The sequence below is a fragment of the Desmodus rotundus genome, chromosome 2, assembly GCF_022682495.2.
Source record: "Desmodus rotundus isolate HL8 chromosome 2, HLdesRot8A.1, whole genome shotgun sequence".
NCBI lineage: Eukaryota > Metazoa > Chordata > Mammalia > Chiroptera > Phyllostomidae > Desmodus > Desmodus rotundus.
Window position 1 is genome coordinate 48,030,957 of NC_071388.1, and position 8,401 is coordinate 48,039,357.

At 32.2% G+C, this 8,401-nt stretch overlaps 1 pseudogene; it reads right to left on the reverse strand.

Annotated features, from left to right (window-relative positions):
- Window positions 1–349: 349 nt before the first annotated feature.
- On the reverse strand, window positions 350–442 carry LOC112301032 (U6 spliceosomal RNA; annotated as a pseudogene).
- Window positions 443–8,401: the final 7,959 nt, after the last annotated feature.

Here is an 8,401-nt window from a genome sequence, read left to right on the forward strand (position 1 = left end):
ATTTGAATATTCAGTCTCAGAAATCACTTTTGTGATTTCTGGCAAGTATTCTAGCTTTACTGAGCCTCAGGCATAATAATAAAAGTATATTTTATATCATTTTTGTGAAAGTTGGATAATATAATATATTGAATACTTACCTCATTCTTTTACACACGAATATTCTCTCTTCTTCACATCTCTTTCAATATGATAGATGCTTGACAGTGTCTGTTAACAAACTTCAAGCAGCACTGTTTGAAGCATAGGTGTTTTTAAACAATTCATAGTATTGGAATATTTATCTTGATGCTCCTTCCAGTTCTAAGCATCCATGCCAGCGCTCCCAGTTGTAGTATTTTTTTCTTTTAAAAATATGGAATGCTTCACGAATTTGTGTATCATCCTTGTGTAGAGACCACGCTAACCCTCTCCAGTTCCAGCATGTCCGCTGCCGAAGCGAGCTGCAGCACCGTGGTGTTCCTTGTACGGTTAAGGGTCCCTGAGTAAGTCCATACATTTAGTTTCCCAAGGCCATATAGCTACTAGCAGAAGAACTAAGAATTAAATCTAGTGCTTTTTGATTCCAAAGTATAGATAGATAGATGGATAGATAGACAGATAGGTAGATAGACAGACAGACGGATAGGTAGATATAATTTTTTTCTTTCTCATCCATATATAAATGCCTCTCAATATTTTAGGTATATTACCCTAACTAATCAGGCCATAGAAATATTTTTAAGTTATAATGCATTAGTAGAAAACCAACAGAGAATCAAAAGCTATAATAAACAGTTTGAATGTAGTAGACATCTAAAAATGATTTTGCACCTGAATTGTTATAAGAAATAATAAAAATTTGTCTTCTAATGTGATGCATTTAACTTTATAACAAATGAAAATGGAGAATTCAAGTTATTTTATATTTTGTATTTTATTTTGTGTGCTATTCAATATGAAAATCCTATTTTATATATATTCGTTATAATAAAAAGAAAATAAACTACACAGTAACAAACTGTTAATCTTGAATTCAGCTATTTCCAATGTTTTTAGGCTTATATCTTGTATAGATCATCACTATCCCTACTAACTTTTTAAAAACAAAGCACAGTTGTTCAATCTGACTTTTTAAAATTTCACTTGGTTATAGTTGAAAACCACAAGATCTTTAGTTTTCTCCTTTTAGCCACAGAAATGTTTTTTGTATAACTTAGTTAATGAAAACAAACATGTAAGATACTGCATTTTTTAAATAATGAAAAGAAACAAAATATGTCTGATACTTCTTAATATAATATTAAAATTAAAGTATTAAATTTTTATAAGAATATCTATTAGCATTTCCTCAAGGACCTTTTATGGAATACCAGTATAATGGAGTTATATGCACTATGCATTTAGCATTAGTGCCAACGAGAATGCATTGAAATTTTCTAACTCTACCATGCTTTTTAGAGCTAAGATTTTTCTCTCCATTTATCTGACCAGCTGTCACAGAGAACTTTTTTTTTTAAATAGCACTGAACTAAAAAGAAAGAGGCTTTTAATGTCCTTAAATATTTCAACTAGAACATCTGCTTGTTTATATGTTCAACATATATTAGTATTGCAGTTAGCTGATACTCATCACTGAAGGTTTTCTCTAATTCATCATTTTTAGAATGATTTTGTGCATGCCTGACCTATGGAAATTAGAGTGCATGGAATTATGGAATTCTTTCTATAGCTTCATAAAGCTTGCCACTTTGTTATTGTCCTTTCACAAAACTCCAGGCCAGTTCCTGTCCAACCCCCTGTAATCAGGCTGGATGATTCCAGTCACCTCCCTAAATAGCCTGGCTAAGGATGCAGCTCAGAAAGGTCCTTTCCTTTAAAACGACATCCTATTTCCTTAAGCCATAACCAGATGACATTTATAACTCATTATATTCTTCCCAATGTTTTGGAGTAGAGTGGAATCACTCAACTGAGAGAGACAAAAGCTAGAAAAGAATATATCTTAATTTTATCTAGATTCATAGAAGTTTAAGAAACAATAAAAGCTTTATCTAGGCCTCTTTATGGTATAATGTTGTTGAAACAGTGATTTCCCTATGTTTTAAATTTGAATGATGAGATTATATTAGTATATTGTTTTGCATTAATGCAAACTACAGAAATAGAACTGAAATTTAGAATTCAAGGTAAAACAATGTACCTGAAGTTTTTGGAATTGGGTTCAAGTTCAATCTCTCCTATTAAAAGATGTATAATCCTGTACTAATAAGGCCACTTCTGTGAACAGCATCTTCTTTTATACTATCAGATAAGATCTGTTCTACTTATTTCTGAGGTTTTAGGAAGAACTTTTGATACATTTCAATGCAATGTTATAAAAATGTAATTAATACTGAGTATGTAACAAACCTTTTGCTTTCTATACAATTATTAATATGTTTATACAAATACATTGTAAATTACATATTACCATACAAATATATAGAAGTATTATTGTATATAGGATAATACTTATCCTTAGACATTAAATAATTTAGCCTTTCCCCTTTTGAGAACAGCATGTGGCATTTAAGAACTCATATTACTTTACAATAACCTATCAGTGATTTAACATTATGTGGAAATAATATGCTTTTGCAATAATAAAAATATGAATGGATTGATTTCTTATTAAGAAACAAAGACTCAACACTGAAGTCCAACTATACAAGGAGTGCAACTTAAAGGAACATGTTATACAAAAGATAAAAATAAAAAGATAAAAATGATAATCATTTCAACTACTACCAAACAAGGAGGCTGAGGTAACAATAATAATGAAAATAAAGAGAATTCAAGTCAAAAAGAATTGTACTGGATCAAAAATGGTCATCTTATATTGAAAAATATTAAATCTACAGTGAATAGACTGAACCCTTATGAATGGAATCATATTAGAACAACACATAAGCAAAACCTTTTAAAATTATATAACATCACGATCATAATGAAAGACTGATGACTTTGTCTGATATAATAAACAAGATTAAATGAGACTAAAAAGAATTTGAATAATTTGAAACGATTAAACAGATACATACTGATATTTGTACTGTCAGATAATAGGCATTCTTTTTGAATAAGCATTTAGCATTTCTACAAATTAATTATATATAAGATCATTAGAGCAAAATATTGCAAAGTCACAATTGAACATTTATGGTATTTATTCACAATTCACTGACATTGGTTCAAGAGTTTAACTAGAAAAACATTCAATCACTTAAAATCTGAAATCAGAAATTACTGACAATTAAATCTATTGTTATTTTAGGGTAAAAAAAAACAGAGTACAAACCTAATCAACAACACCAAGAAAAGATCATCTTTAAAGACATTAACAGTTGACTTTTTAATAACAATATATTCTATAAGAAAATACTTACCAATCTGCAAGTATATATCATTCAAGAATAAAGATAAAAATATGGACATTTTAACAAAAACAAACCTACAGAATTAAAAATCAGCAGATCTGTACTAGGGGAGATATGAAAAGATATTCTTCAGACAGAAAAAAATAATTATTTCAAGATAAAGTTTCTAGATACAAGTAAAAAAGCACAAAAATTTGAAAAAGATTGTGATCAATATAAATGAATATTTTTCTTAATTAATAGTGTCTTCCTGAGTTTACAGTTAGATTGCAGTATATTACAACAATGGAATTTAATTCAGAAAAGGGGTAAATGGAGTTAAAAAGTTCTTTGGTTCTTGCAAAGGCAAAAGTTAAAGAGCCAATGAGTATTAGACAATAAAGCAGGAATCATGTCTTAATCTATAAAAGAATATTACAGTATCTCAAAGAAGAGTAAGAGAGTATATAACTTTGTGCTAATATAGACAGAAAATAGAGTAAAAACTAATGCAAGTGAAATAAAAGAGGAAAAATTAATGCAAAAAATTAGAATTGTAAGACAGACATTTAAACAAAATATATCAGTAATGACATTAAATTTAAATTTGCATTTAAAATTAGAAGCCTAAATATTCCAACAAAAAGATAAAAATTATCATAATGAAAAAAACAAAAGTTTTATACTGTTGACAAAAGACATTTAAAACATAAGGATATAGAAAGAATGAAATCAGAAGGATGGTAAAAAATCACACTACTCAAATGCAAATATTAACCAAAAGAATACCAGTTTAGCTATTATAATGTGAGACAACTATATTTTTAAGGCAAAAAGGATCTCTAAAGATAAAATGGGTCACTTCAAAATTATTAAAGATTTAATTCAAAAAGAAGTTATAATTCTAAATTTGTATGCAAAGAACAAGACAACTAACAACACAGACTCAAACTGTATAAGATAAAGTAGAAGCTTTTCAACAAAACAATAAAGATCAATTCCTCTATGAATATTTAAAATGTAAATAAAATTGATCTGATTAACATACCTAAACCACTATACTCCAAATTTCAGAATATACTTTCTTGTCAATCACCGAACATTTGCGACAATTGGCCATATTCTATGCCATGAGGTACATCTCAGCAAATTTCAATGGGCTGGCATCACAGTGTGTCCTTTGACTAAAATGCGATTTACATAGAAATTAATGATTTTTAATTACTAGAACAAGAATTTTAACCTTTTAAAATTAAGAATGAGCTTTAAAATAACCCATAGAACAATGAAGTAAAAATTAAAATTACAACATAGGTTTAACTGAATGATAACAAAAATACTGCATTTTGAATCCTAGAGGCTTCAGGGAAAGTTGTGTTTAGAGAAAAATTTTATCTTTAAATTCATGTATTAGAAAAGAGATGAAGCAGAAAATCAATCAGCATTAGCTCATTAGGAAGTTTTTTTTTTTTAAGAATAACAAGTAAATCTAAATAGAACAAAGAATATGGACATGAATGAAATAAGAAACAAGTATACTGTAGAGAGAATACAAAAAAGTCAAATGTTGATTGTTGGAAAAGACTAATAACATGGCTAATTTTTGATAAGATTATCAAGGGAAAGAAAAGGCATGAAGGAAAATAGATTTGTTTGACTTCAGTGATTGTACAGGTAGTGCTGGTAGAATGAAGGAAAAAGGTTGCTATCATAGCAGCATCTCTGCAAACATGGCTTAGCAAATATATGTTTTTGCAAAGCAGTTGTTTATATAAATGACCCACTTTTCCTTGCAGGGATTTACTACACCAACTGGATTTTTTAATGAGACTGTTTATTAATTCTCAATTGTTGATAAAATATGTATTTTTCTTCCCTTAATATTCTCACATGTAATATAGAACATAGTAGTTTTTTCATCCTTGAAGTTTCCTAAAAGGACAAATCCCCCAACTGTCTATCAAGTGAATTGAACCCAAATGCCTGGATTCTTCCTATGTTTACAAGAAGCAAGAGAATGCAATTTATTTGTTCTGACATATCTCGTGGCTTCTAATGAGACTAAGCACATAGCAAACACACAGGTATGAATATATTTTCATACCTAAAGAATTTAAAGCATAAAAAGCACTGTTTGCTGAAATCTTTAGGTAATAACACAAATGCATGCTTTTTAAGTAGAGGAATTTGGCTAGAGCTTATGCTTTAATTTTATATTTTGCCTGGAGTTATATTTCATGTGTAATTTTCTAGCGTTTGAATCCGGGTAGAAAAATAAATGGCAACATATAAAATTACAATATTAAACACTGCTATCTTGCCTTAAAATTTTCTTTTTTTGTTTATTGTTAGTCATGTGTATGTTGTTTATTCTAATGTCTTAAACGTTCTACCAAATAGTCCAAATAATCTTTTTTCACTCTTAGCTACACCTCTACTTATGAGGCAATCAGATTATTTCACGATCCCCCAAAACACCCCTGACATTCCTGGGTTATCTTTGTGTACGTTATTCTTATCTTTTCATGATGAAACCATAATCATCTTCCAGAGTTACTCCATAAAGTATTTTCTAAATCCCTCCAATAAGATGTAATCTCTTTCAGTTCTTTGCAACTTCACAACCTATTTCTTGTATTTCTTAACTGTTTGTTTCATAATTGGGCATCGACATTTGTAAAGTTTTCTAATTTTGAACTTCTAAAAAGCTGAACTGTGTTTTCGAAATATTATATCTTTATTTTCCTGACACTAATTAAATTGAATAAAATTATTTGAAACTAAAGAGTAAATGAAGAGTGAGAAGATGGGAGCTGATGAAGGTAGAGAGTCACTGGGGAGAAAACAATACACACGTGGCTAGCTGAGAGGACGCGGAGGACTTTGCCTGCAGTGGGGGAGAGAGAACAGGAAAGAAGACGGTTTCATTCCTTTTTGGGCTGCTCTCCTGTATATTAAATCAATCACACAGGGGAATGGGGAAAAAATGAATTTTGGTGGGAGTCTTTGGTTTGAAGTACATATTTACTGAAGAGGAGTAATAATTTTTCCTATATTAGATTCAGTGTATATGACCTTCACAAAATAATTATGTACGGACGTTCAGTTGATTACTATAAAAAGCCTAATTTTGATTTTTATGCTTAGTAATTGAAGGAGGAATTTATTTGGAATGGGAGCAGACATTTTCTAATGAAATCCATACAAAATAAGTAGACATGTTAAGAATAAAAATAACAATGAGAATAGCTAATCTATATCAGACTCCTTAGGTGTCAAGCATTCTGGTAAGCATTTTAGACAAATATGCCATTACTCCTCATGATAATTCTATTGTTGCCCCTGCTGTAGACATGAGGAAGCTGAGGCACTGGGAGTTCAGTTTACCTCAGCTGACACTGCTGCTAATGTTTGGACCCCGGACTCCAATTCAGGTCTCTCAGACTCAGTTCACGCTCTTCCCCCGTACTGCCTTACCATGAAGAGGCAAACACTGGGATGAATTTATTTTCACCTAGAAAACTAATGATACAAGTACCTCTTGGGAAAAGTGTTTCTTTTTCTGAAAAACTCGACTTGAAAAGAAGGTAGTAATAAAAGCAGAGCCCCAATTATAAAAGACTGTGTTTTTTTTCTCTCCTAAGTATCAAATTATAAACATTATACGAAATATAGTTTGGAACCTCTTTTCTTCTTTCAGTTAAGTTGCAATGAGTTTATAGCAAATGAAGTCTGTAAGGAAAGGAGACCTAGCCAGACCCAAAGTATGATTTTCATGGTATATAAATATAAAAAGCCTGTATATTTTAACCTATTTCGTGGTCCAAAGGGATTAGACCATCCAGGGAGTTTTGGCCACCAGCATTGCTGAGAAACTGCTATGACTGCAGAAAGGGAATTGTGTGCACAGCAGAGAAACCCGGCAATTAAAGAGGAGCTGCATGCTAGCACTCTTCGCTCAGTAACTGTACAAACAACAGAACAGAAAAGGCCCTCCTCCACGGAGACTTTCATCTTCACCCCATTTGTGTATCGCTGTGTCTGCATCTGTCCTCATGCAGCCTGTCTAGCCAGATACAGATGCTCCCAACAATCATCACATTAAAAAAAAAAGAGTTAAACAGCCAGAGAGAATCCACATGATAAATAATCATTAGTGGTCTATGTGGGGAATAAACAGGTCATAGCCAGCGTACTTTTTGTGTTCCTTCTTAGATGATGTGCAGAATTCAGTTTCCTTGGTGGCCTTATAGTCTTAGCTCTTTCACACAACATCCATCAAATAATCCACAATGACAGCTTTGTTATTTTGTGCCATTGGAGTTCATCTTGGTCTTGAGAACTAGGAAATGGTGCTGGACCCTGAAATTCCTTGGTTCCACTGGGTGGGGCAAAAGTACAGTTGTTTGTATGGAAAATCATACAATAATAATACAAGCATAAACTCTGTTTTGTATGTATACTCACAACAGTAAACCTACTTTTGCCTCACCCTGTAGTTGTCCGGTTTCTCTCTCTGACAGTTCCAATCTGGGAACAGTCAGTTGACAATTGATAGTTGATGAAGTAATTAAATGTCAACAGGTGACAGCTAGGTAACTCATAGTCAGCAACACCTGGAAGTATCTAACACACCAAGGCTGGAGGGACCAAGGAAGAAGGTCCAAGGAAGAAGGTAGTAAACCAATACCTGGTGTCCAGAGTGTCCTAGGAGAAGCAGGAACCATGGGAGATGGAACTGGTTCAGACAGTGCCAGAGATGCTGCGGGTAGAAAAGGAAGAAGGAAATAGCTTGCTTCTCTCTTCCTCCATCCTCCAGCCCCCTGCCACTGTCTCCCATTAGCAAAACCAGCAGGAAGTCAGTTGACAAATAGCCTGATTATCACAGCTACAAGGTTTAGCCTCTCCTACAATGTCAAGCAGCACATGAAAAGGTGGGACGGATCTGAGAGCTAAGTCTTACTACTGGCAAAGACAGTGGGAATGAATGGAGGGTAGGAGCATATTTGGAGGTATTGAAATAG